The sequence below is a fragment of the Chiloscyllium punctatum genome, chromosome 6 (genome assembly GCF_047496795.1).
Source record: "Chiloscyllium punctatum isolate Juve2018m chromosome 6, sChiPun1.3, whole genome shotgun sequence".
Lineage (NCBI taxonomy): Eukaryota > Metazoa > Chordata > Chondrichthyes > Orectolobiformes > Hemiscylliidae > Chiloscyllium > Chiloscyllium punctatum.
In genome coordinates, this window is record NC_092744.1 from 106,762,073 (window position 1) to 106,789,912 (window position 27,840).

The 27,840-nt window shown below is 45.4% G+C and overlaps 1 long non-coding RNA gene across 3 annotated transcripts; it reads right to left on the reverse strand.

The window, feature by feature from the left end:
• Nucleotides 1–992: 992 nt before the first annotated feature.
• Nucleotides 993–27,714, reverse strand: LOC140478539 (uncharacterized). 3 transcript variants are annotated; one of them, XR_011960796.1, is made up of 5 exons: nt 27,649–27,714; nt 26,988–27,094; nt 22,200–22,299; nt 5,020–5,223; nt 993–1,139 (listed from the first exon to the last, which is right to left on the reverse strand). It is a non-coding gene; the product is annotated as an uncharacterized lncRNA (long non-coding RNA). The 3 variants fall into 3 exon arrangements; XR_011960798.1 differs by lacking the exon at nt 993–1,139 and adding an exon at nt 1,639–1,799; XR_011960797.1 differs by lacking the exons at nt 26,988–27,094; nt 27,649–27,714 and adding an exon at nt 24,050–24,121.
• Between the last annotated feature and the right edge of the window lie 126 nt (nt 27,715–27,840).

A 27,840-nucleotide genomic window follows, 5' to 3' on the forward strand; every position in this document is an offset into this window, starting at 1 on the left:
TCAACGATTTGGCGAGAGGCCTTTTCCAGCATTCCTCTAATCTAGGCTCTGGTTTCCAGCATCTGCGGTCCTCACTTTTGCACTGCTGGTGATTATATGATAACGAAAAGCAAAATGGCGTAATGATGATTTTGATGGTGGAAAGGTTGCTGTGATCACATTTCTGGGTTGGAGAAATGGGGAAAAAGAACGCTTCACAGCTCACAGAACGACAACTGAAAAGCAGTTGAATCAAACCAAAGGTTCAGACAGGGAGGGAATATTTCCCTGGAGTTTGAGTAGCTGGAAAGTGATGGTGTCCGGGAATAGACAGGATTTTGTTTTATAGGAGGTTGAAAGCTTTAAAACTGTTATATTCAGACAGTTTAATTTATTTTCTTTAATTTTATTTGCGGTGCAAAAAACGTTTACAACATTTTAAAGCCAAAATTTAGAAACCTTGTGTTCAAGATAAATGTCAAATAAAATCCATCAAACCATCCCTCACTGAAAACTGTTGTGGAAGTGCAATCGCCTGGAGAATCCCTGCCTACTTCTTCCTACCCGGGCTCCATGACTATATACATACCTGGGAGATAGTAGCAGGAGGGTATTCAGCCTTTCAATCCTGCTCCACCATTCAATGGGAAACAGCTGACCATCCAGCTCAGTCTCCTGTTCCTGCTGTGTTCCAATCCCCTTTCATGGCTTTACCTCGAAGAACTATATCTAAGTCCTCATTTAGCTTCATTGCCTTTTGTTCCAGTGGCGTTGTGGTGTTACTGTGTGGGTGTAGGCAGGGGCAATGTGATGGTGTTGCCTCCTGGAGGATGCACTCAGCGTCCCTCATCATCCTGCAGGAACATCAACTGGGGTTCAGCAACTAGAGATAGAAACAGTTTCCAGGATATGGGCATCACTGGCTCAGCCAGCATTTATTCCCCATCTCTCGTTACCCTCGGGAAGATGGTAGTGAGCTGCTGTCTTGAACCATTGACAGTCCATTTGGCGCAGATAGACTGACAATGCTGGGAGGGAGAGTGTTGCAGGATTTTGGCCGAGTGATTCTCCATCTTTGGTTCATCAAATGCTGGTTAACTTAATCACAATCTGCACCTGATTTTGAGATTTCAGTCTGCAAATCTTCATCATCTAGCACCCTGTATAAAGGAATATGTACAGATTAGAAATTCAGAGCAGACAATTCTAGTTTCTCTGGAATATCTTTTTCCCCTTTCTTCCCCAAAGCTGTAACCCTCCAGCCCACTTACTCTCTCCCACCATTCTGACTCTGCTGCCCCTAATGTACACCCTCCCCATTCTCATGGAGTAACTGATAAACAGATCCATGCCACCACTTTCCGTCCCTGGTTAGACTCTGCACCCTTTCTGGGTTCACTTCCTTTCCCTTCAGTTGCTGCAAGTCAATAATGTAACAGCAGAATGAAACAAAAGGAAACAGAAAGGGAGGTGGCAGATCCTGGACAGAAGAGGAACCTTCAGTCTGGGAGAATGGGTAAGATCCTTCTTGGTTTCCCATTAGTTGATTCCCAGTATTACAATGAATTGGGGATGGAGAGTGTTCCTACATGGGTGTAGTGACACTTTAAACCCCCCAACAGATCAATAGTATAAGCAGATACATCCCTCCTCCAGCCAATCACAGTGTGAAATACTTTCCGCAAAGTATACTTACCCAAAGCACGTGTTCCAAAACCCGCCCACATTCTGTACATGTACAGTGCCGGGTTTCCCCGCACACGTGTGGTCCCTGCCTCAGGGATTGTCGGAATTGTAGTCCCCATGAAGCCACTGGAGCCCTGTCTCAGGAAAGTGAAAGAAAAGTGTGGACTGGAGGGTGTTGTGTATAGTATCCCCATTCAAATACACAGAACATATGGACTGTCACTGGGTTTTATGGAGACATCTTGCTTCCACAAGCTGATTTTCTGATGTAAGGACTATAGATTCAGCCAACTGGGGCGTGGGGTGGTTAATAGGAGGAGCAGATTTTAAGCAGAGGTGGCTCAATGGTTAGCATTGCTGACTCACAGCGTCAGGGACCTGGATTTGGTTCCAGCCTTAAGCGACTGTGTGGAGTTTACACGTTCTCCCCGTGTCTGTGCAGGTTTCCTCTGGGTGCTCCAGTTTCATCCCACTGTCCAAAGATGTACAGGTTAAGTAGATTGGCGATGCTAAATTGCCCACAGTATCCATGCGTGTGCAGGTTAAGCCATTAACCTTGGGAAGTACAGGGAATGGGTGAGTCTGAATGGTATGCTCATTATAGGATTGGTGCGGACTCCATGGATGATCACCCTGTTTCTGCACGGTAGGAATTCTATTCTATACTCATGAAGAAGAATGCACCTGTCTCAATGTGCTGTGAATCTGTGGAATTCCCTATTCAAAATGCAGTGGATGCCAGGAGAATGAGCAAATTTACTGAAGAGATAGAGATGCTGATTTTGCAATGAGGTGAAGGGTGAGAGAGAGAGCAGGCGGGAAAATCCAGCTGAGACCGATGTGAGCTCAATCATCACCGTATTAAATGGTGGAGCTGGTTCGAAGGGCTGCATTGCCTCTCCTGTGCCCAGGGCTTATCTTCTTACGGTAATAACTGAAAAGATGAATCCAAAAATCACTGCCTTAACCAAAGGAGATTTTTGGAAAAAGCAGGATAGTCATGTGGATTAGCGTTCCAAACTTAGATAGTGAGGAAGCATGTGGGAGATAATGACTTTGCAATTTTAAACTGAGGCGAGTTAAAAATCACACAACAACAGGTTATAGTCCAACAGGTTTAACTGGATCATGATGAAGGAGCAACACTCTAATCTAGTGTATTTCCAATTAAACCTGTTGGACTATAACCTGGTGTTGTGAGATTTTTAACTTTGTACACCCCAGTCCAACACTGGCATCTCCAGATCATGTAAACTGAGGGGAGACAGTGATTTATGGTTTTAGACTGTGTAGTACATTCACACCGTCCAGAATACTCTGTTTTGAATATCTATCCTGTACTTTATTACAAAGCCAAGGTCTCTGACGATGAAAACCAAAACACCCAGGTAACATCACCTCACCTCGTAATCTGATAAAAGACTTGTGTTAAGTCTGGTTGAATTTAGAGTACAGTTGGAAAGCGGGAAGATTAAATCCAATCCCAAGATACTGTGCTTAAACAAAGGAGACTACAATAGGATGAGGCAGGAGTTGGCTAATTTAGACTGGAAGCAAAGACTTTAGGGTGGGACAGTTGACAGACAGTGGAGGAATATCAAAGAATTTTTCAAACTGCTCAGCAAAAGTATATATCTGTGAAAAGGAAGGACTGTAGGAAAAGGAGTAATCTGCTGTGGGTGGCTAAGGAAATAAGGGAGTCTATCAAACTGAAATAGAAAGCATCCAAATTGGCAAAGACCAAGGAGAAACTAGGAGATTAGAAAAACTTTAAAGATGAACAGAAACCTAGATGGGATTGGGGGAGAAAAGCGATAAGTAGCTATCCCCAGGGCCAGAATAGCAGTTTACACTGCTAGAGGGGAACCTATTGTGTGGGGAACATATGGCCTCTGTAATTGTTCAAAGTCACAGCACACTCCAAAAGCTTGTACTTCCAAATAAACCTGTTGGACTATAACTTGGTGATGTGTGGTTTTTAACCTTGCCCACCCCACTCCAACACCAGTTCTTCCAAATCAGAATCCTGACAGACAGCCCCACGGAAACTGAAGTGCCTGTCAGATACCTGACTGAGCCACAGGGGTGTGAGGGAGGGGTATGTGGTTTAACCACAAAGTGTTGAGCTTAACTCTACTTTTTAACTGCCAATGCCATGGAGATAATATTGAGAGACAGCGTCCATTCAAAACCACAAAGGTATAAGAATGGGAGCCATACATCGGACAGGCGGGGAGTTACATAATGCTACCTGAAGGTGTTCTGCCTGTACACTATCCAGGTAACTGCCATGTCTCATCAATAAAGACTCAAAGAAGACCTCTCAGAGTTCTGTGCCTAGTTATTCCTATCCAGCAGGGTTCAGGAATATGAGTACACAGCAGTCAGTCTTCACAGTGGAGGATACGAAGAACATGCCAGTAATTGATAAGGAGACTGAGGAAGGCGAGGACCAAGAAAAAACCATTATCACGAAAGTGTTAGAGCTGGGTAAGCTAATGGAGCTAAAGGTAGACAAGTCTCTTTGCCCTAATGGAATACATCCCAGGGTACTACCAGAGGTGGTGTGAGAAATAGTAAATATATTTGGAGTCAGAGTCCTACAGCAGAGACAGGCCCTTTGGCCCAAACTGGCCCATGCCGGCCAATATGTCCATCCACGCGAACTCCATTTCCCTGCACACTTGGCTCCTCTGCATCTGACCCTTTGCTATCCATGTATTTGTCCAAATGCCTTTTACATGTTGTTAATGTACCCACCTCAACCACTTCCACTGGCAGCTCAGTCCATATACATACCACCTTCTATGTAAAACAGTTGCCCCTCAGGTTCCCTTTCATAATTTCACCTCTCACCTTAAACTGATGCCCTCTACTCCTTGATTTCCTGGGAAGAAGGCTGAGTGCATTCACCTTACCCAAGCCTGTCACGATCTTATACACTTCCAGAAATAGATCTCCCCTCTGTTTCCTCTGCTCTAAACAAAAAAAAATCCTCGCTTGTCCAACCTCTCCCTCTAACTCAGACCCCTGAGCCCATTTCTTCTGCACCTTTTCCAGTTTAATAACTGAAACCTACACTCCATTCATCACATTTCCAGTGTCTCCCCACGGCACTGGAACAGACGTGACATCGCCAACGGAATACAAGCCATGATCGATAATTAACCCCTTTACAACAATACCGTTTTCATTGTATTTTCCATGGTGCAGGTATCCTTCTGTCTTTCTGGTTGCATGGTTATTTAAAAACTTGTCCTCATACAAAACAAATCTGTAACTTAATTATTCCTGGGAAATGTGACATGTATTTTCAGACTTTTAAAAACAAATGAAATCTCTCTCCACACTCACCATGCTGACATGGACTTGGCTGTGTCTCAGTAATGTTGCCAGTCACACTGAGATTTGAAATATTCGCCCACGGACAGAATGCACACCTTTCCTTCCACATGAAAAGGCCAATGATATCCAGATTGGCACGGATCTAGTAGCTAACAAAGGTGAACAGGAAGTTCAATTTGAATTTCTCATCCACAAATCCGCCCTTTCAGTGCTCTACAACAGAGAAAACAAGTCACCACTGTTAACACAGGATGGAAATTCACAAGACAATTATAGGATTAAATTGTAGTTTCTTTGTTCCCCCAAAGCTTTAATTCTCAGTCTCACAATTTCTCCCTTCTGTGAACTGGAATCCAAACCAATCTCCTCACTCCTTTCCTCCACACCCAGTTCTAATGCTCTTTCCTCTCATTGAATTCAGCTTCCTAGCTCCTGCCTGCAGACAAAGAACCAAAACAAAGGTGTGGCACGATGGCACTGCTGCCCCACAGCACTAGGGTCCCAGGTTCGATTCCAGCCTTGGGTGACTGTGTGTGGAATTTGCATGTTCTCCCTGTGTCTGCGTGGGTTTCCTCCAGGTGCTCTGGTTTCCTCCCACAATCCAAAGATGCGTCGGTCAGGTGAATCGGCTAGGCTAAATTGCCCATAGTGTTAGGTGCATTAGTCAGGGGGAATGGGTCTGGGGGTCTACACTTCCGAGGGTCGATGTTGACTGGCTGGGCCGAAGGGCCTGTTTCCACACTGCAGGAAATCTAATTTAATCAAGTCTATTACTCTGACTCAGAGCTTCCTGGGTGTTGGTGAATCCTCCGCCCACCTTGCAGGGTTTCCTTCCTGGTCAGACCCAAACTGATTTTTTTTCCCCAATCTGGAACCTCTTATTTATTTTCCCTACACCGACCCTCTGATGAGAACCATCCTGCACACACTGGACAAATCATATCTGGTTGAACTAAAATGAACCAAATTAGAACTTTAATTGCAGGCCTACCTTTCCTTTCCATAACATTCCTGAATCTTCACCTGAGTTCTGATAACTTTCTGCAAAATTCTCCCCCACTGATATGCCGACCACTTGTCACGATACCAGGGCAGGGACCAGTCCCCTGGGTCCTGTTCTCAGAGGGAGGAAGGGAGGGAGCAGCCAATGACAGATTAATCCCACACATCCACAGCCTCCCTCGCTGGCACTGACCCATACTGCACATACGCCAACAATTGGCCAGCACTGCGCCTGTGCACAGGTCTCCCCTCCTACAGAGCATGCTCGAGATCACACAGGTGCCTGGGTGATTGACAGCAGCTGTGCCCAATAGAGTGGAGGGGACGGGGCTGCAGGACTGGAACAATGGGATTGTGAACAGTGAATGAATGTGGAGGACACTGGGGGATGGACAGGTCAGTGAGGGACAGGAGCAGTGCAGCAGCAGGACGGGATCCTGGACAAACTGAGCAATGGGAGAGTCTGACAGGAGAGAAACTACAGGATGGTTCTGTTTGGAGACTCAGGCAGGGACAGCTGGGAGACAGTATGGTCTGGTGGCTTGGGCATGTTTTCCAATCAGCCTCTTCAAAGCCACTGTTACCAAACTCTGAACCCGATTCTCTTGGTCCAGAGGTAAGGACACTACCAACATTTCTTGGTGGGCTAGTGGAAAGAAGGGAAGATTCTCTCAATCTCACTCACATGGAAACTCCATGAGCTCCTCCCACTTACTGTCTACGGTGGGGATGGAGGAGACAGAGCAGGTGGGAGGGGGAAGGGATATAGGGACTACCTTTCAATTGGAACTCACCTGTGTTGGTGTTATTAACAAGACTCAGTTCATAGTCACCAACACAAAGCTGGTGTACGGGAACTTTATCCAGAATATTAACACCCATAACTGGGTGACACAGACCCCAATGTACAGAGTTAAGTCCGGGATATTAATAACGGCTTTGTGTGTGAGAAATCACGTCTCATGAACTTGAGCCAATTTTTTTGAAGTAACAACAAAGAGGATTGATGAGGGCAAAGTGGTGGAAATGATCTACATGGACTTCAGTAAGGCGTTCAACAAGGTTCCACATGGGAGACTGGTTAGCAAGGTTAGATCTCATGGAATACAGAGACAACTAGCCATTTGGATACAAAACTGGCTCAAAGGTAGAAGACAGAGGGTGGTGGTGGTAGTTTGCTTTTCAGATTGGAGACCTGTGACCAGTGGGGTGTCACAAAGGATCGGTGCTGGATCCACTAATTTTCATAATTTATATAAATGATTTGGATGTGAAGATAGGAAGTAATGCTAGTAAGATGACACCAAAATTTGAGGTGTAGTGGACAGTGAAGAGGATTACCTCAGATTATAACGGGATCTTGATCAGATGGTTGAATGTGCTGAGGACTGGCAGATGGAGTTTAAATTAGATAATTGTGAGGTGCTGCATTTTGGGAAAGCAAATATTAGCAGGATGTATACACTTAATGGTAAGGTCCTTGGGAGTGCTGCTGAACAAAGAGACCTTGGAGTGCAGGTTCATAGCTCCTTGAAAGTGGAATCACAGGTAGATAGGATAGCGAAGGTATTTAGTATGCTTTCCTTTATTGGTCAGAGCACTGAGTATAGGAGTTGGGAGGTCATATTGCAGCTCTACAGGACATTGGTTAGGTCACGCTTGGAATATTGCGTGCAATTCTGGTCTCCTTCCTATCAAAACAATATTGTGAAACTTGAAAGGGGTCAGAAAAGTATTACAAGCATGTTGCCAGGGTTGGAGGATGTGAGCTACAGGTAGAGGCTGAATACACTGTTTTCCCTGGAGCGTCAGATGCTGATGGGTGACCTGAGAGAGGTTTATAAAATCAGTAGGGGCACGGATAGGGTAAATACACAAGGTCTTTTCCCTGTAGTGGGGAGGAGGCATGATGGGGGTGGGAGACAGAAGGGAGAGACCAAGACGGGAGGGTGACGTTATTTTGTAGATCTACAACACAACCCTGTTCCTGTTTTCTCCCTATCCCCTTCAATCCCTCTGAAGGGCTCAGAACAAGTGCACAGTCCCTGGAAAGTAGAGTCTCAGGGTGACCAAGTGCTGAAGGTTGCATTTGGGACACTGACCTTTATTGGTCTGTGCACTTATCAATAAATGAACTTGGGTTCAATTCCACTGTCCTGGATTCATGTCTGTGGGCACAGACACGCCTGTCTCTGACCCTGACTACTGGATCCCCTGTCACTATAGCTCTGCCATTCTCCCTCCTCCCGTTCTGTGCAGCGGAGCTATCTGTGGTGTCATGAACCTGGCTGTTGCTGATTTCCCCTGAGAGTCCACCCCACCTGCTCCCCCCTTATAGAATCCCAAGCGGTGCACAATATTTGTTTGAAAAGGGGAACGATCAGTGGGGAGTTCTGCACTTCCTTCCTGACCATTTACTTGATCTGATGGTCACCCATTCCCTTTCTGCCTGTGTAACCCTCACCTGCAGTGTGACTAACTCACTAAACGTACTGTCCATAACATTCTCAGTATTGCTCCACAGTGAGTTCACTCTCAGCTCCAGGTCTGAAAAAGTTTCCCAGTAGCTGCAGATGGACACACTTCCTGCACAAATAGCCGTCACGGACACTGGAAGTGCCCTTTATTTCGCACATTGTGCAAGAGGAGCACACCACTGGTCTAAGGTCTCCTGTCACAATGTCTCTCTAGTTTCAGTAAGTTACTCCCATTAGGAGAATCTAAATGAGCCAGCAATCTTCCTTCTCTTCAGACATTTCCATTATAATCGAAAGCCCCGATCTTTACTTAAGTTGACATTTTATACTTTAAAATCTGTTTTAAAAGAAAACTCAGCAGGTATTGCTTACAACTTGCCTGTTCCCATTGAGATCATGTGAATTTCTGAATGGCCTGCACCAAAACCGCCAAGACACAATCCACCCATAACTTAACACTATGGGCAATTTAGCGTGGCCAATTTACCTGACCTGTAACATCTTGGGACTGTGGGAGGAAACCCACGCAGACACAGGGAGAATATGCAAACTCCACGCAGTCAGTCGCCCGAGGCGGGAATTGAACCCGGGTCTCTGGCGCTGTGAGGCAGCAGTGCTAACCACTGTGCCACCGTGCCGTTTTTTGCTTGAAAAAACAGATACTTTCCCACAGACAGAACAGACATACCTGTCTCCTTCCACATTTAAATGTCAATGGTATTCAGATCCTGATGACCCTGCTGACGATAGAAAATTACTTTTGAGATCTCTGTCTCAATTATTCTCAACTAATATCCTATAAAATGAATTTACAAAACAAACCTCACAGTCAGTGCAGGCTGAACAGTAAAGTCAAAAATTCTCTTGGTATGTGTCTGATGTGTAAATGCTCCGCTTTCAATCACCCCTCCCCCACCCAGAAAGAGGACATGTCCATGTGCCTCGCTGTACCTTGCCCCAAATAAAGATGGCGACCATAACCCAGGACCTGAGGGCCACAGCCATTTTCCCATTTGCTGTAAACGTGGGACCAAGAGTTTCTAATTCAGGTCTAACTACATGTACAGGGTGTAATTAAATCCTCCCAGTCTAAACTGGATCCAACTCCCCTTTCCCATTTCCTCCTCCTGCATACACCAAGGGTCATTCTAGGTCCACTGACCCTTCCTCAGAACCGATGGCAGCTGGGAAAATTAGAATCCCTACAGTGTGGTAACAAGTCCACACCCACCCTCTGAAGAGTTTCTCAACCAAGCCCATTCCCCGACCCTATCATTCTACATTTTTCCTGACTAATGCAACTAACCTATACATCCCTGAACACTACGAGAAATTTAGCTGGGCCAATTCACCTAACCTGCATACCTTTGGACTGCAGGAAATAGGGGTATAAAGAGTAAATAATAGATGAGGACAGAGCCCAGAGAGACACAGGAACATTTGGAAAGACAAAGGAGTGGATAACAATCTGGCTGGGAGGGTGCACAGCTGTTAATGGACGGGACAGGAACTGTGTCTGGCAGCATCTCAATGGAGGTGCTGGAAATGGCAGCTGATGATCTACATTCTGCTGCAAAACAGACCCTGAGCTTCCAGTTGCCTATCACTTTAACACACGAGTCTGTTCCCTGGCCAACATCTCAGTCTCATGCTTACTGCAGTGTTCCAGTGAAGCTTGATGCAAGCTGGCAGGACACTCCAGAACATACCAAAACGCCCCGTATTTCAAGGACTGCAATTTCCCCTCCCATGTGGTCAACAATACTCTCCAGTGTATCTCCACCACTTGCCACACATCTGCCATTGAACCACACCTCTCCAACTGCAACAAGTATAGAATCCCCCAGTTCTCACCTTCCACCCAGATACAACGCATCAGCCTCCACCATTTCCACCACCTACAATCAGATCCCACCAGATATATTTCCCTCTCCGTTCCTTTCAGCATTCCACAGAGATGATTCCCTGTGAATTCCTAGTCAGATCCATCCACCCTGCACTCCCAGCACCTTCACTTGCCAATGCAAGAGGTGTAAAACCTGTGCCCACACCTCCCCCTCACCCATAATGGATCCTTCCACATCCAGCAGAGAATTTCCAGCACATCCAACCACCTCACCTATTATGGCCTTTGCTTTCGATGTGGTCTCCTCTCCACTGGGGAGTCAGGACACCAACTTGCGGAATGTTTCAGGGAACATTTCTGGGATACATGCACCAACCAACCCCACCATCCTGTGGCCGACCACGTCAACTTCCCCACCCACTCCGCCAAGGACATGCAAGTCCTGGGCCACCTCCACCACCAAATCCCAGCCAACCGACGCCTGGAGGAAGAAAACCTCATCTTACACATTGGGACCCTTTAAACACAGAATCAAGGTTTCTTCATCTCCCCTCGCCTCCCCTACCTTATCCCAGATCCAACCCTCCAACTCGACACCACCGTCTTGAACTGTCCCACCTGTCCATCTTCCTTTCCAATTATCCACTCCACCCTCTCTCCATTACCCTCCACCTACATCTACCTATTGCCTTCCTTGCTCCCTTCCCACCAACCCCACACATCGCTCTTATTTATCTCTCAGCCCTCTTACTCCCCCCCGCCCCCCATCCTGGCATTCCGGATGAAAAGGAATATGCCCAAAACGCTGATTCTCTTGCTCCTGAGATGCTGCCTGACCTGCTGTGCTTTTCCAGCGCCACACTTTAACGCAAGCTGGAAGAACAACACCTCATCTTCTACTTGGGGACCCTGCACCGCTCGAGCCCCAGTATCAAATTCAATAATTTTACGTCCTGAACTCTCCAATTTCCTAGCGCCCTAGCCTCTTAACCCACATGCCAGGCCCTGTTATTACATAGCCTACCATTACACATTACCTATGGTTAGTCACTAACAGTCCCCATAAACAGTTATTCACCCTCCCCCAGCCAGATCATTATCCACTCCTTTGTCCTACTGCTCCCATCTCTTTGGACTCTATCACCACCTATCATTTTCTCCTTAACTCCTACCTTCTGCATATAAACCGACATTTCTTTTCAGTAACATCAGTTCTGAGGAAGGGTCAGCTGACCAAAGTTTTAACTCTGATTTCTCTTCACAATGCTGTCAGACCTGCTGAGCTTTTCCAGTCCCTTTTGGTTGTTGTGAGAGATTTACAGCATCCGCAGTTCTTTTGGTTCTAACTTACCAGGAATTTCTAATTCAGGTCTAGCAGCCTAAAACCGTGCATTTATAAACCCTCCCAGTCCACAATAGCTCCATTTCTTCCCCAGACTTTGCAGTCTCTCCCACTCCCTTCACACTCACTAGGTTCCCCCCTCACCCTCACCCTCACCCTCACCCTCACCCTCACCCTCACCCTCACCCTCACCCTCACCCTCACCGTGACACTGCGCCTGTACAGCTCATGGCCACGTGTTGGCCTGCTGGACCCACCCCAAATTCACTCCCATTGGCTGGAGGATCACGCCAAATCTCCTATTGGTCTGAAGCTGCTGTCAATCACCCGGGCCCCATTGTGACATGAGTGGGCTTCTCCCAAGAGCATTGGATGCTGAGGGGTGACCTCATAGAGCTTTATAAAATCATGAGGAGTATGGATGGCAAAAATAGACAAGGTCTTTTCCCTGGGGTGGGGGAGTCTAGAACGAGAGGGTGTAGGTTTAAGGTGAGAGGGGAAAGATTTAAAAAGGGACCCAAGAGGCAACTTTTTTCACACTGAGATTGGTGCGTGTATGGAATCTTCTGTTCAGGGAAGTGGTGGAGGCTGGTACAATTACACCATTTGGCATCTGGATGGGTATGTGAATAGGAAGGGTGTAGAGGGATATGTGCCAAATGTTGGCAAATGGGACTAGATTAGGTTGGGATATCTGGTCGGCATGGACCAGTTCGACCAAAGGGTCTAATTCCATGCTGTAGGTCTCTGTGACTCTGCCCTGGGATGAGCTTCATCATTCACAGTGAACGGGCAGTAACACAGAGCACAGGGGTTTGGGGCTATACGCTCCACCTCTGGAGATGGTGCCAGTCTATCCCAACCCACCTCCCATTTGTCTGTAGCCCTCCAAATCCTTCCTTAAACAAGTTAAATTCCAAATTTGTTTTGACAATAACTACTGAATCTTCATCGAGCTGTCGGTCAAACTGTTCCAGATGTTCAGAAATTAGTGAGCAAAATAATCTTCACATTTTTAACCAGCATTATTTGCCAGTTACCTGAAGGTAGTTACTAAAAATTGTGACATTAATAATTTCTCCCTCTGTCTCTCTGTAAATTAAATATCCTGGATTCAAATCTGCTCCTGGTCAAAATCACTGCCTAACCTTCTCAACTCCAAGGAGAATTATCTGACCTTCTGCTAACTCTCCATAAAAGAGAAACCCATCTTAATTTTAGTAGTGTCATAATAATGTACAGCAAAGAAACAGACCCTTCAATCCAACTTGTCCATGCTGACCAGATATCCTAAATTAACCTCACCCCATATGCCAGCTCTTGGCCTATATCCTACTAAACTTTTGCGTATCACGTACAACATCTCAAAGGCATAGTTGGGTAATTGTACCAGCCTTCACACTTCCTCTGGCAGCTCATTCCATACACGTACCATGTTCAGCTGGAAACATTGCCCCTTAGATCCCTGTTAAATCTTTTCCTTCACACCTGAAGCCTGTGCCCCCAAGCTTTGGACTCTCTTATCCTGGGAATAAGACCCTGGGATTTACCCTATCCATGCCCCTCACAATTGTATCCGATGCTCCAGGGAAAACAGCCCCAGCCTATTCACCCTCTACCTATATAGCTCAAACCCTCAACCCTGGCAACATCTTTGCGGATCTTTTCCGAACCCTTCCAAGTTTCACAATATCATTCCGATAGCAGGGAGACCAGGACTGAAAGCAGAATTCCAGAAGTGGCTGAATCAATGTGCTGTACAGCCGCAAAATGACGTCCCAACTCCACTACTCAATGCACTGACCAGTAAAGGCAAGTACACCAAACACCTTCACTACCCTGCCTATGATTCCATTTTCAAGGAACTATGCACCTGCACTCCAAGATCTCTTTGTTCAGCAACACTCCCCAGGACCTTCCCATTAAGTGTATAATTCCTGCCCTCATTTGCTTTTCCAAAATGGAACACCTCATATTTATGTGAAATAAACTCGATGTGATAATCCTCAGCCCATTTGATTGAAGTCCCATTGTATTCTGAGGTAACCTCCTTCGCTGTCCAGTGCACCTCCAATTTTGATGTCTACTGTAAACCTACTAACTATACCTCATATATTCACATAGAAATCACCGATATAAATGATGAAAAGTAGTGGACCCAGCACCGATCCACACAAGATATTGCTCATCACAGGCCTCCAGTCCAAAAAACACTACCCTCCGGTCTCCAACCTTCCTGCTAATTTGTATCCAAATAGCTGGTTCTCTCCGTATCCCATGGTGTTTTAACTTGCTAACCGGCCTGTTATGTGGAACCTTTTTGAATGTCTTTCTGAAGTCCAAGTTAGTGATTTATGTACAAAGCCATGCTGACTATCCCTAATCACTTCTTGCCTTTCCAATTACATATAAACCTGTCCTTCAGAATTCCTTCCAACACCTTGTCTGCCACTAACTTCAGGCTCACCAGTGTATTGTTCCCTGGACTTTCCTCACCACCTTTCTCAAATATTGGCGCCTGTCTTGCAGCACCTCACCTGTGGCTATCGGTGATAGAAATATCTCAGCGAGGGGGCCGGCAATCACTTCCCTAACTTCCCATAAAGATTTAGGATACACCCAATCAGGTCCCACAGATTTACTCAGCTTTATGTATAAGACATCCAGTACAACCTCCTCTGTAAAATGGACAGTTGTCAAGTTATCACGATTTATTTCTCCATAGTCTCTAGCTTCCATATCCTCTTTCAGTAAAATCTGACATGAAATCCTCGGATAGTATCTCTCCCACCTTCTGTGGTTCCACAGACAGCCTTGTTGATCTTTGAGGGTCCCCATTCTCTGCCTGGTTACTCTTTTGTCCTCAGTGTTTTGTAGAATCTCTTTGGATTGTCCTTAAACCTCTTTCCCCCCAAAGCTGTCTCATGTATCCTTTTTGCTCTCCTGTTTTCCCTCGAGTATACTCCTACTGCCCCTATACTCCGAGGGATTCACTCAAACCCAGCTGTCTGTACCTGCCATATCCCTCCTTCATCTTTTTGACCAGAGGTTCAATTTCTCTAGACACACAGCATTCTCTACACCTACCAGACTTGGCCTTAATAGGAACATACTGTCTATGTACTCATGTTGTCTCATTTCCACAGGCCTATGGAGGCAATGGCAGATGAGGATATGGAAACAGTCATTCTCAGTAAAGAGGTAGTGTTGGGAAAGGTAACAGCCCAAAATTACATGGGTCTCCTGGCCGTGATGGAATGCATCTCAGGGGACTAAAAGAGATGGTGAAGGGTCTATTGACCTTCCTTACTAGAGGGATGGTTATGCTGCAACTTTACAGGGTGCTGGTGAGGCCACACCTGGAGTACTGTGTACAGGTTTGATCTCCTTACTTCAGCAAAGATGTACTGACACTTGAGGGGGTGCAGAGGAGGGTCACTACTTTGAGTCAGGAGTTGAGAGAGTAGGTGTACGTGAAGAGATTGAATAGACTGGGACTATACTTTTTGGAATTTAGAAGAATGGGAGGTTCTATTGGAAAAAATAAAATTAAGAAGGGTATAGATAAGATAGAAGCAGGGAGGTTATTTCCATTGGGGAGGCGGGTCAACCTAGAGAGCATAGCGTCAAAATAAGGGGGTATCTGATTTAGGACAGAGTTGAGGAGGAACTTCTTCAGCTAAAGAGTTATGAATCTGTGGAATTCCCTGCAGAGTGCAGCAGTTGACGTTATCAACTTGAATGTCTTGAAGGCAAAACGTAGATTTGCAAACAGGAAAGGAATTAAGGGTTATGGTGAGAGAGCAGGAATGTGGAGCTGATGCCATGAAAAGATCAGGCCTGATCTTATTGAATGGCAGAGCAGGCTCGACGGGCCCAGATGGCCTACTCCTGCTCCTCTTCCTTCTGTTCTTATGTTCCCACTTTCCAGCCGTCCCTTTACCTGGGGGTTGCAAAGAAATATTGAAGGTTCTCGCCTTGTACTGTCAAAATTCACCTTTGTCCAATTTTGAACACCAACTTTTAGATCTGGTCTATTATTTTCTGTAACTATTTTAAAACTAGTAGAATTATCAGAGAATCCCAAGTGTGGAATCAGGCCATTCGGCCTATCACGTCCACACTGACACTCAGAGCCTCCTATCTTACCCCTGTAACGCTGCATTTCCCATGGCCAATCCACCCAACCTGCACATCCCTGAAAACTATGGGCAATTTCACATGGCCAATCCACCCAACCTGCACATCCCTGAACAATATGGGCAATTCAGCCTGGATTATCCACGCATTCTACACATCTTTGGACTGTGGGAGGAAACCAGAGCACCCGGATGAAACCCACACAGACAACCTCAATAAGGTGATCATCCTGTTCTTATATTCCAGTTCCACCCAAGTAATTTCAACGGGCGAACCCCCATGAATATCCTCCCTAAGCACAACAATAATGTTATCCCTAATCAAAAACACAATTCCACCTTCTCTCTTATCCCCCTTTCTATCCTTCCTCTTACATCTATTCTGTGGAACATTAAGCTACCTGTCCTTTCCAACCTAAGCCACGTTTCTGTTATACCCACTATATCCCAGTCCCATGTACAAAACCATATCTTAAGCTCATCTGCTTTCCCTGTCAAACCTCTTGCATTGAAATAAATGCAGTGCAGTGCTATCAAAAGGACAGACTGATGGGCAGAGGGGGTGGGATGGCCCTGTTGGTGAGGGATGACGTTCAGTCCCTTGCGAAGGGGGAGACACAGAATCAGGAGATGCAGATTCAGATTGGAGGGTGGCTAATGTTGTCCCACTTTCCAAGAAAGGTGGGAGAGAGAAAACAAGGAATTATAGACCGGTTAGCCTGATGTCAGTGGTGAGAAAGATGCTCGAGTCAATTATAAAAGATGAAATTAAGGCTCATTTGGATAGCAGTAATAGGATTCATCAGAGTCAGCATGGATTTACAAAGGAGAATATACTGACTTGGATTGAAAACTGGCTGGCTGACAGGAAGCAAAGAGCAGTTTCCTTTCAGAATGGCAGGCAGTGACTAGTGGGGTACGAGAAGGTTCGGTTCTGGGACTGCAGCTGTTTACAATATGCATTAATAATATAGATGAACATATTAAAAGTAATATTAGCAAATTTGCTGATGACACAAAGCTGGGTGGCAGGGTGAAATGTGAGGAGGATGTTATGAGAATACAGGTTAACTTGGACAGGCTAGGCGAGTGGACAGATGCATAGCAGATGCAGGTTAATGTGGATAAATGTGCAGTTATCCACTTTGGAAGCAAGAATAGGAAGGCAGATGACTATCTAAAAGGAGGCAAGTTTGGTAAAGAAGCACTACACCGAGATCTAGGTATTCTTGTAAATCAGTCAATGAAAGCAAGCACGCAGGTACAGCAGGTAGTGAAGAAAGCTCACCGCATGCTGGCCCTCATTACAAGAGGAATTGAGTATAGGAGCAAAGAGGTCCTTCTGCAGCTGTACAGGGCCCTGGTAAGACCGCACCTGGAGTATTGTGTGCAGTTTTGGTCTCCACATTTGAGGAAGAACATTGTGGCTATTGAGGGAGTGTTGGGTAGGTTCACGAGGTCAATTCCCAGAATGGTGGAATGATCATATGTTGAAAGATTGGAGCGACTGAGCGTGTATACACTTGAGTTTAGAAGGCTGAGAGAGGATCTGATAGACACCTATGAGATTATTAAAGGGTTGGACACTCTGGAGGCAGGAAGCATGTTTCCACGGATGGGTGAGTCCAGACCAGAGGACACACTTTAACAATAAGGGAGAGGCCATTTAGAACAGAGTTGAGGAGAAACGTCTTCACCCAGAGAGTAGTGGACACAGGGAATGCACTGCCCCAGAAGGCAGTGGAGGCCAAGTCTCTGGATACTTTCAAGAAAGAGATGGATAGAGCTGTTAAAGATAATGGAATCAAGTATTACGGAGATAAGGCAGGAACAGGATACTGATTGTGGACGATCATCCATGATCATAATGAATGGTGGTGCTGACTCAAAGGGCAGAATGGCCTATTCCTGCACCTATTGTCTGTTGTACCTTGTCAGTCCTACCTCATTCGGTGCCTTGGCCTTGCCTGTCTAACTTCTCAACTCAGACTTACCTCCTTTCTCACTATCTCTTTCGTTTTACCCCCACACCCTCACTGGTTTAATGCCTCCCGAGTAGCACTGGCAAATCTCCCTGCTTGTGGAGTTGAAATGCCCATCAACCATGATTGAATGGCGGAGTGGACTCGATGGGCCGAATGACCTTACTCCCGCTCCTATGCCTTATGGTCTTATGATATTAGACACCTTCCAATTCAGGTGTAATCCATCCTTCTTATGCACGTCAATTCTACCCCAGCAGAGATTCCAATGATCCAAAAATGTGAATCCTTCTCCCCTGTATCAGATCCTTGGCCATGCATTCATCTGCTCTACCCTGCTATTCCTACTCTCACTCGCATGTGGCACCGGGAGTAATCCAGATATTACTACCCACAAGGACCTGCTTATTATCCTCCAGGCTAATTTGCTATATTCTCTCATCACGACTTCATCCTTTTTTCTTATATCATTGGGACCAATGTACAGCGACCTCCCACTGATCATTCTCCCCTTTCAGAATATTCTGCACCCTTGGAGTCATCCTTCACCCAGGCAGTAGGGAGGCACCACCCTATTCTGATTTCTCACTGTCAGCTACAGAAACTGCAGCCTGTGCTGCAGACTAGAGAGCCCCTTATCACCATCGATCGCTTGGAACCTGATATACCTCACACTACACTAGTAACTTGGCTGTCAGTGCGATATTCCCCTGAGAGTGTGACCCCCTGACGCTTTCCAAAACAGTATACTTGTTTGAGATGGAAATAACCACAGGAGACACCTACACTAATTGCCCTCCACTCCTCCCTTTCCAAGAGGAAACCCATCTACCTGACTGGATCGGTAGTCTTCCTACCTTTCTGAAACTGCCACCTATCACACCCCCTGACTTCTGTAAATTCTTCATTACCTTTAACCATCGCTCCATCTGATCCATGAAATCCTACAGGATTTACACCCTCACTTCCTGCAGACATTCAGGATCATTGAAACTTTGCTTACTCTCCTAAAACCAACAGGAAGAGCACATCACTGTACGAATGTCCATCTCTGCACCTTAACAGTCCACAGACCCAGAAAAAGGCACACAGTCTTACAGCTTTACAAAACACTACTCTAGAATAAATTAGTACCAATATTTTATATCAAAAAACTTAATCAAAGTATTATAAGAAGTGTATTTGAAGAAATAAATGGTCGCCCTACTGAATGCTGTAGCTTTACTAAAATAAAAGATTAAGATTTATCTTTGAAGAGACTGAAACCCACTGAGCTGTGAGTCACAGATGAACACCACTAAACAGAACCTTCAGTCAAATTTGTCCATGCCAACCAGATATCTGAACCTAATGTTATCCCTCTTGCCAGCACCTGGGCCATATCCCTCTAAATCTTTCCTATTCATGTCAAGTATCCAAATGCCTTTAAAATGCTATAATTGTCAGCCTTCACCACTTCTTCTGGCAGCTTATTCCATACACACACCACTCTGCGTGAAAAAGTTGCTCCTTAGTTCCCTTTTATATCTTTCCCCTCTCACCCTCAACCTATGCTCTCTATTTCTGGACTCTCCTACTCAGGGAACAGACCTTGTCTGTTTACCCTATCCATGCTACTAATGATTTTATAAACCTCTACGGAGGTCACCCCTCAGTCTCTGATGCTCCAGGGAAAGAAAGCCCCAGCCTTTTTGCTCTCTTCCTGCAGCTCAAACCCTCCAACCCTGGCAATATCCTTGTAAATCTTTGTTGACCCTTTCAAGTTTCACAACATCTTTCTGACTGACGGAGAACAAAATTGCACACAATACTCCAAAAGAGGCCTAATCAATGTCCTATACATGACCTTCCAACTTATATAATCAATGCTCTGATCAATAAAGGAATGTATTCCAAACACTTTCTTCAATATCCGATCTACCTGCAACTCTACGTTCAAGGAAATATGAACCTGCACTGCAAGATATCTTTGTTTATCATTTGCCACTAAGTGTATCAGTCCTGTTAAGATTTGCTTTTCCAAAATGCAGCACGTCACATTTATCTGAATTAAACTCCAACTGCCACTTCTCACCCATCTGAACAACATCCTGTTGTAATCTGAGGTAACCCTCTTTGCTGTCCACTATACCTCCAATTTTGGTGTCATCTGCAAACTTACTAACTATACCTCCTATGCTAATATCTAAATCATGTATGTATAAACAACAAAGTACCCAGCACTGATCCTTGCGGCACTCCACTGGTCACATGCCTCCAATCTGAAAAACAACCCTCCACCACCACCCTGCCTTCTACATTTGAGCCAGTTCTATATCCAAACGGCTAGTTCTCCCTGTATTCCATGAGATCTAACCTTGCTAACCAGTCTTCCATGGGAAACCTTGTCGAGCGCCTTACTGAATTCCATAGATCATGTCCACCTCTCTGCCCTAATCTTTGATACATCTTCAAATAACTCAATCACGTGTCTGAGACATGATTTCCCATGCACATAGTCATGCAGACTGTCACTAATCAGTCCTTGCTTTTCAGAATACATGCGCATCTTGTTCCTCAGGATTCCCTCCAATAACTTGCCCAGCATCAATGTCAGGGTCACCGGTCGATAGTTCCCTGGCTTGTCCTTACCACCTTTCTTAAATAGCGGCACCACCTTAACCAACCTCTAGCCTTTCGGCATCTCACCTGTGATAATCGATGATACAAATATCTCAGCAAGAGGCCCAGCAATTACATTCCCAGCTTCCCAGAGTTCTAGGATACACCTGATCAGGTGCTGGGGATTAACCAATCTTTACAGGTTACAAGACACCCAGCACGTCATCCTCTGTAAGATGTTGAATCTATTTCCCCACATTCCATATTGCCCATGTCCATCTCCACAGTAAACACTGATGCAAAATATTCAGTTACTATCCCTCCCATCTCCTGCGGCTCCACGCATAGGCTACCTTACTGACCTTTGAGGAGCCCTATTCTCTCTCGAGTTACCCTTTTGTTCTTAATGTATTTATAAACACCCTTGGGATTATTCATAACCCTATTTGCCAAAGCTATCTCATGTCCCCTTTTTGCCCTCCTGATTTCCCTCTTAAGTATATTCCTACTGTCTTTAATGCTCAGGGTTATTTGGGATTTTTGGATTGGAATAAATGCAAAAATATTACATCTTGAGAAAACAAACGAGGGCAGACTGACACTAATTAAAAACAGGGCCTCGAGTCGTGCTATGGAACAAAGAGGCCGAGAGGTTCGGGTCTTTCAAGTCTGTGTCACATGTAGACAGGGTGGTTAAGAAGGTGCTTAGCACACTTGCCTTCATTGCTCAGACCTTTGAGTACAAGAGTTGGGACATTATTGTGGATGTTGGGGAGGCCTTTTCTGGAATTCAGTGTCCAGTTCTGGTCCTGCTGATATTGGGAGACATTATGTAGTTGGAGCGGATTCAGAAGAGATTTACCAGGATGTTGATGGGAATGGATAGTTTGAATTATAAGCAGAGGCTGGATAGGCTGCGACTTCTTTCACTGGCGCGCCGGAGGCTGAGGAGTGACCTTATTAGACGTTTCTCAAATCATGGAGGGGTGGTATCAGTAATGTGAACAGCAGGTGTCCTTTCCAGGAAGGGACGCGATTCAAGACTGGGTACATACCTTTTAAGTTGACAGCAGAACGGCTTTAAAAAGGCGTTTGATAATTTTTTTTTTATTTTTGTTCAGATAATGGTTTATGTATGGAATGAACCATCAGAGGAAGTGGTAGTTGTGAATCAAATTACAATTTTAGGGTGGCACAGTGGCTCAGTGATTAGCCCTGCTGCCAGGGCCCCAGGTTCAATTCCAGCTTTGGACAACTGTCTCTGTGGGACTTGCACATTCTCCCAGTGTCTGCATGGGTTTCTTCCAGGGGCTCCAGTTTCCTCCCTAATGAGAGAGCAGCCCTATGGTCTGGTAGGACAATGCTGCCTTTACCTTTTACACGGTGATGCCACTGTGTCTCTGGGATGGGGAGAGGGAATGCTGAAGGTAGTGGATTGGACACCACTCAGGCACAGTGCTTTGTCCTGGAGGATGTTCACTTTTTTTTTAATATTGTTGGTGTCTGCACTGATGCAGGCAAGTGGAGAATGTTCCAACACAATCCTGATGTGTGCCTTATAGAGAACAAACAGACATTGGGGAATCAGGCGTTTGGGGAAACTGAGGTGTTCTCCTTGTAGCAAAGGCAATTGAGAGGAGCTGTGACAGAGGGGTTTAGAAAAGTTACACATTATAATAATAAACCTTACACCCATCAGATCATTATACAAGGATTACAGGACACACATTAAAGGTTTGGGAAGATTCAAAGGAGAACTTTTATGCAGCAAATGGGATTCCGACGGAACACAATACTCACACACAATGCGAATATCCAGGTCCTGATGAATTGACTAATTCAATCAGAGTTTGGTGTTACCATGACTGAGATTACCATCTGAATGTCCACCTGTAGTATCCTGTAATACAAGTTCATAAAATCCATCACTGTCAGTTCAGGTTAGAAACTCACACCATCCCCTCCTCCTGGCCCAGGATGACTGGACACATTACCCCTTGTGAAGGTCAGCAGTCAGTTCAGAGGAAAATCTATGTGGGTTTCTAGAAGTTTCCACCATGGGACTTCATGTGACTGAACAGGGCAGATCTTTGACACATGGGACAGAACATTCCAAGAGTCAGTGAGATGTGGAGAGCAGGATTTGCTTCCTTTTCTTTCCTTCTGTGCTGCCGCTGTGCCTCATCAATAAGACATGGGGGGATGAAAGGCTCATGCAACTTGATGGGCAAGTTGTCTCCATTCTGACTAATGGGCAGCAAGCTCCTCCCATCGAGTATCTCTAAAAACAGAGCAACTCTGCATGCTTCACACTGCCCAGTGCTCCCAGTAAATGTTTAGAAGAATGGGCGGGGGCTCCTAGAAAAGGCATAATTGTAAAGTTCTAAGAGGATTGAGAAGAGAGAGAGATGCACAGGAAAAGGGGGCAACAAGTTGTCAGATGGAGTATAATTTGGGAAAAAGTGAGGTCAGTAATTTTGGAGGGGAAAATAAGAGAACAGAGTGCTATTTACATGGTGGAAACTGTAGAAAACTGCACCACAAAGGGATCGGAGGGAGGGGGGGGGGGGGATGGTAATTGCGCAGGAAACACCGAAAACTAGCAGATTCTGGGTCAGTCACGAAATCAAGGGTTCATTTCAGATTCATCAAGTTTAAGGTAACACCAACACGGTTATGGGGTTTCAGTAGCAATGGAGCTGGGGTAAGGTGGAGACAAGCAACGTTTTAGAGATTGGAATTCCTGGTGTTTGTGATTACGTAGATGTCTGATCAGAAGGTCACCTTGGGGTTACAGATATGACAGCAATGTTATGAAGAGTCTAGTTCTGTCTCAGACTGCACCAAGTGAGAGGGAGGGACTCAGCAGTAAGGGAACGGAATTTGGAATAGCAACTGAAGGTAATGGGTTTAACTGTAACAATGTTTCTTTGGAGGAAATTGTAGTTCATCAAGTAGTGGGAATGTGATAAACAGTTTGGTAACTGAGTAACAGTGGAGCAATGGAGAGGGATGGTGGGGAGGGAGAGCTGGACATCGTCAGTGTAGATGTGAAACCTCACACTGTCCTTTTGGACGATGTCACCTTCTGGCAGTGCGTAGGTGAGAAACAGGAGGGACCAAGGATAGATCCTTGAGGGACACCAAATACAATGAATTCAGAAAGGAAAGGGAGAGTGGAGATGGAACAGGATTTACAAATGATGGTGAGATCAAATGTTAGTTTTTTTTTGCAGAATGGATGAGAAGGACATAACCAGAAAAGACAGACAGACACAACAAGGAACAATACCTGTGAATTGGGGAGGGGGAGTGATGAGGAGGAAACAGAGTTGGAATGTCTGTAGTTTAGTGAGACGAGTAAAAGATCAAGATGAGCTCTGATAAGGCTTGACAAGAGACTGGAGAAAGATGTAAGTTTGGGACAAAAATCAGGAACACCATGTGAGGCAGCTTGTCTCGGTGGGCTAGTGGGAGGGAGAGAAGCAGCAGAGGCAGCTGATCGGATTGTCTCAGTCTTGGTGATAGAGAAAATCAATGTGCTCCTTGCTCTTGTTGTTGGAGGGAAGGATGAAGGAGACAGGATGATGGACAGTGTTTTACAAAGAAACAAAATCAGGGTTAGTGATATTTAAAATGAGTGAACAAACCTAATGTATTTAACTTTTATCCAGAATATTAAAATGTACAACTGAAGTCCTTGTTCGAATCCCAGCTCGGCAGATGGTGGAATCGGAATTCAAGAAAAAATAACTGGAATTAGGAATCTCCTAATCTCCATGGAACAATTGTCAACGGCGAAAAACATCCTGCCAACCTGACAGTTGCCCAACAAGCTCCTCACTGTATTAATCAGTGCAAAGTCTCAACAAAGGAATGAAACTGGATGGACCACTCGGCATCTAACAAGGCATTAGGAAATACAACCACAGAATCAGCCCTCTCGACTCTGCAACATCCTGCTCATTAACATCTGTTTTTTTTGTGCCAAAACGTGGAGAGCTGTCTCTCAGACTAGTCAAGGAACAGCCTGACATAGTCATACTCACAGAGTAACCCCTTACAGATAATGGCCAGACACCACTATCACCATCCCTAGATATCGAGAGTGTGATGATGGAAAAGCACAACAGGTCAGGCAGCATCCGAGGAGCAGGAGAATCGATGTTTCGAGCCTAAGCCCTTCATCAGCCTGACCTGCTGTGCTTTTCCAGCACCAGATGCTCGACTCTGATCTCCAGCATCTGCAGTCTTCACTTTCTCTTGAAATATCTGGATTGTCCTGTCCCACCAGCAGGACAGACCAGGCAGAGGTGATGGCACAGTCGTGTCCACACAGGGAGGATTTGCCCTGGGAGTACTCAGCATGGACTTCGGACACCAGGAAGTCTCATGGCTCCTGCTGAGTACCACGTACCGTGCTCCCACAGCTGATGAATCAGTGCTCCTCCATGTTGAATAACACTTGGAGGAAGCACCGAGGCAATAAAATGGTGACAAGGCTCCTCTGGGTACAGGATTTCAATGTCCTCTACCAAGAGTAGCTCAGCAGCAGGATTACTGACTGAGCTGGTCGGGTCCTCACGGACATAGCTGCTCAACTGGGTTTGCAGCAGGCGGTAACGGAACCAGCAAGAGGGAAAAACATACTAGATCTTAGCAGTATGAATCTACCAGCTGCAAATGCATCTGTCGAAGACAGTATCGGTAAGAGTGACCATCCCACAGTCTTTTTGGAGACAAAGCCTCACCTTAAAGTTGAGAAAAACCTCCATTGTGCTGAGTGGTACTATCCCCGTGCTAATTGGGACAGATGTAGGAACTCAAACTGGATATCTCTGAGGCACTGTGGGATAACAACAGCAGCAGAACTGTACTCCAGCACAATCTGTAATCTCATGGGTTCATACATCCTGCACTCACCCATCACAATGGACAGGAAAGGAGAGTCTTCCAAGAGCAGCACCAGGCATATCTAAAAATGAAGTGCCAACCTGGTGAAGCTACCATACAGGACTATCTGCATTTCAAACAGCATCAGCAGCAAGCAACAGAGCTAAGTGATCCCACAACCAACAGATCAGATCGGAGCTCTGCAGTTCTGCCACACCCAGCTGTTAATGGTGATGGACAATTAAACAACTTGTTGCAGGAAGTATCACAGATATCCCCACCCTTACTGATGGAGGGGTCTCACACATCCATGCAAAAGATAAGATGACAGCATTTGCAGTAATTTTCAGCCAGATGCAAAGTGAGATGGTCCATCTCAGCCTTCTCCAGTGGTTCATAATGTCACAGATGTGAGCTTTAAGCCAGTTCAATTTAGTTTGAATAATATCGAGAAATGGTTAAGTAGTGTAAAGGCTACGGGCTCTGCTAGCATTCTGGCAATAATACTGATAGCTTGTACTCCAGAACTTGTCACCCACCAAGCCACATACCGCTCCAGCGCTGGCATCGACCGACAATGTGGAACATTGCCCACGTGCTCACTTCTCCCCAAACATGTTCATCAGTCAAAAGGCTCCTATCAATAAGCAACAACAATTTAAAATTCTCATTCTTGATTTGATTCCTGGCTGTGATCATCCCTAGCTCCCTGCACCACACATCCTTTGTCGAGGTCTCAACCCATTTTCTTCGAGACTCCCAATGATTTGTTAATTCAATACTTCAACTGTGTGGCCAATTCTACAATTCAACACAAAAACACAGGGCAAATCTAACCCAGGCAACTTCCCTCTGTCAGTCCACACTCGATCAGCAGTAAAGTGAGGGAAGTAGTCATCAACAGGGCTATCAAGCAGCTGCTGCTCAGCAACAACCAGCTGAGCGACACTCATTTTAGGCTCCACCAGGGCCACTCAGCTCCCGATTGTGTTACCGCCCTGATTCACAACCTGACACCCAGCTGAATGCCAGAGGTGAGGTGAGAGTGACAGCCCAGTCCCACTCCAACACCACTATTTCTAGCTGATTCCACCCTCATCTCAGCTCATATACTGAAACTCTCATCCATCTTTTGTTATCTCCAGACTTAAATTATCCAAACACTCCTGGCCAGCCTCCCAGTAATCTCAGGAAAAAAATGAAAGGTCTATTGCCCACGTGCTCACTTCTCCCCAAACATGTTCATCAGTCAAAAGGCTCCTATCAATAAGCAACAACAATTTAAAATTCTCATTCTTGATTTGATTCCTGGCTGTTATCATCCCGAGCTCCCTGCACCGCACATCCTTTGTCGAGGTCTCAACCCATTTTCTTCAAGACTCCCAATGATTTGTTAATTCATTACTTCAACTGTGTGGCTGATTCTCCAGTTACTAAAGCAACATAGTCTGGAATTTGCAGGCAAAACCTCACAGGTCTGCTTTCCACCTTTAAGACATCCCTCAAAACCTGTTTTTTGGCAATGCTTTTGGTCACCTGACCTAATATCTCCATCTCTGGCCTTATGTCTAAAGTTGTCAACAGTATTTTTGTGAAATTATAAGCATGATAATAAAACTACAAACTGTTCTTGATTTGGACATTATCTTCAAATAATCACTGTTACTGTAATGAATAATCTGTAATGTCTCTTACCCAACCACATTGTGGGAGCACCTTCACCACACAAACTGCAGCTATACAAGAAAGTCAAACATCACCCTCTCCACAGGCAACAGGGCTTTGGCATTAATCACTGGTATCTGTGGAAGGAGAAACACAGTTGATGTTTCAGGGAGTGCAAAATGGATTACAGGGAATGAAAAAGAAAAAGGTAACCTGATAATAGAGCAGCACATGGTAAGGGGCTGGGCCGCAGTGAAAAACTAATTTACAAAGGGTCTATAAAAGTAATAATACAGTACTAAACAGACTAAATATACACCCATGGTTCGAGACTGAGGAAGTTAGATATTGACAAAGTGGTTATGAGGGAGCCCAGAGGTGAATCAGAGCAGTATTGGCTGCTATGATCACAATGACTCTACACTAGAGAAAGGCTGCACATGCGCCTGGATGCACCTTGCCCCCTACAAAGATGGCGGCTCCGCACGTATCCAGTGATTCATTGTCCCGAATAAAGATGGCGGCGCTCACTCAGGCCTGCAGCCGCGCTGAGGCAATTCCCCATTTACTGCAAACACGGGACTGGGACGTTCAAATTTGTGTTTTCCGACGTGCACAATTTGTTTGTAAAACCTCTCCGCTCATAGCAACACAGTTTTTCTCCCATTTCCCTGTTTATTTCTTTCCTTACCATATCCTTTCTCTCCATAACTTCCCGAACATTCATTACATCGACTCTGCGCCGCGCGCGAGGGTGATCACATGGTTTAGTTTAGCTCCGCCCTTCATTTACTTTGATTGGTTGGAGGACCAACCTCCAGCTAGGTCATCCAGGTCCGCCCACCGACCTTTCATTGGTCCAGTGCTGACATCAGTCACCCGG